The 2,046-nt window shown below is 33.5% G+C and overlaps 1 non-coding gene across 1 annotated transcript; it reads left to right on the top strand.

Moving 5' to 3' along the window:
• The first annotated feature begins 367 nt into the window (after positions 1–367).
• On the top strand, positions 368–474 carry LOC128295710 (small nucleolar RNA R71). Its single transcript, XR_008286269.1, has one exon. It is a non-coding gene; the product is annotated as a small nucleolar RNA R71 (small nucleolar RNA).
• Positions 475–2,046: the final 1,572 nt, after the last annotated feature.

The raw sequence follows: 2,046 nt of genomic DNA, 5'->3' as shown, positions 1-2,046 counted from the left end.
GGAATAAGGGTTTCCACCCCTATTGCCTATGTAATTCACCTCACCCGACTGGCTCTCAAAATGTGGCCCATAAAATTCGGTCGGGTTTTGTCACAAATGGTTTAATGGTAGTATCCAACTTGTTCAGCCTCTCCAATATGTTTTGGTTCATCTCTTCTTCGAGAATGGCTTTCACCGTTGGTGGTTTTGAGTTAAGGTGAACCTCTCATTAGGCCACATAAACGAATTCGTAGCAATGTCATCAATTAATTAACATGATCACTCATATGTGTTGTTCATAAGATATCCTCCAAATGCATTATCTAACCTGGATCTCAAATTTCCATCTAAACAATTGTAAAATATTTGTACCTGGAACCATTTTGGTAATCCATGATGTGCACACTTTCTTAATATCAATTTAAAATGCTTCCATGTCCCATACAGATTCTCTCCTTCATCTTGCTTAAAGCTTGGGATCTCACACCTAAGTTGGATTGTTCTACTTATGGGAAAAAAGTTGTGTAAAACTTTTTCCACTAAATCATCCCATGTGGTTATAAAGCCTGACTCTAATGAATCTAACCAATCAGTCGTATTATCACATAAAGAAAATGGGAATAACTAAAGACGAACGAGATCATCGATTACCCCATTGTACTAGAAAGTGTCACACAATTGGAGGAACCATTTTAGGTGCTGGTTTGGATCCTCCATCATATTCCCTCGAAACTACAAGGTCTTTTGGATCATCGTCATTTTGATCTCAAAATTATTGGCATTGATTATTGGTCATTCAATGCTGCCTCACACGATATCTAGTGTCGGTAAGGCATAATCACGCAACATTCTTTATTGAGCCATCAATAGCTCTCCACGAATTTGTGCTTGTGGTTTAGGTGGATTTTCAAATAGAGGATTTTCCCGAGGTAAGTCAACTACCAAGAGTAGGTTGTTTTGCATTAATTGATGATCCCACCTTAGAAATTGCTTCAGATCAGGGTATGGCTCGATTGGTGTGCTTCCACTTTGGGTCATTAACTAAATTCAGAGATAGAAAATAATAAAATTAGTAAACCTAATTTAAAAAATAAAAATAGAAAAAATAAAATAAAATAAAGAAATCGTATCTATAATTTTTAATTTTCCTATTTACCCTACTAATTGCAAAAAATACATTTAAATTTAATATCGCAACCTCCCCGGCAACTATGCTAACAACTTGATCGCCGCCAAATGTGTGAACATTTGACTGGAAATATTGCAAAAAAAAAAAAATAGAAAAATAGTAATAGTGTCTGCAAGTATACAAGTCAAATTGTAATATAGTAAATGTACAATAGGGTACTGGAAGTACTTCGAGGATTGTACGCAAGGGAGGATGGATTAAATCTAAAATTACTTCTACGATAATAGGTCTAAACAGTAATCACCAAAAATCATATTAAAATAAATGAAAATATTGAAATTAATATTACGAACTAAAATAAATAAAATACTAGAAGAAAATAAATCAATGACAAAAATCTCATTTAATAGATAGAAGATTAACTCGCAAATAAATCAACGACAAAAATCTCATTTAACAGACAGAAGATTAACTCGCTTCAGTGGTTTTAATTAACTTAAGAATTTCGGTTTTATTAGTGAATTAGTTTTTACCTAACCAGTATTACCTTTCGGCCTCTACTAATTAATTAATAGACTATTACTCACTTATCTCTCAACCTCACTTTCTTGACCTGGATAAACTCATGATTTATTTGGCAAACTTATCTCTCAACCTCGTTTAACCTAGATTACATCCTAGGTTGTCAATCTTAAGGTTTAAGAAGACATAAATTTATACCAACTAACCTGTATAAGAAACCCTCATTCTTCCGTTAATCATTCCTACATCCGCTCATTAGTCTCCTTAAAGGAATTAGCCACTCATCAATTCAATTACCATCTTCATTAGAATTAAATTAATCATGCAAGACACACGAATTAATTAAAATGAGAGAAGGATGGAAATCGATCCATTTGATAAACTGGATGTGCTTGGATCTACGAATCCTTTAATAG

This window comes from Gossypium arboreum, chromosome 7 (genome assembly GCF_025698485.1).
Source record: "Gossypium arboreum isolate Shixiya-1 chromosome 7, ASM2569848v2, whole genome shotgun sequence".
In the NCBI taxonomy this organism is placed as follows: domain Eukaryota; kingdom Viridiplantae; phylum Streptophyta; class Magnoliopsida; order Malvales; family Malvaceae; genus Gossypium; species Gossypium arboreum.
Note: the sequence above shows the minus strand (reverse complement) of the source record. Positions and strands in the feature narration are given on the sequence as shown.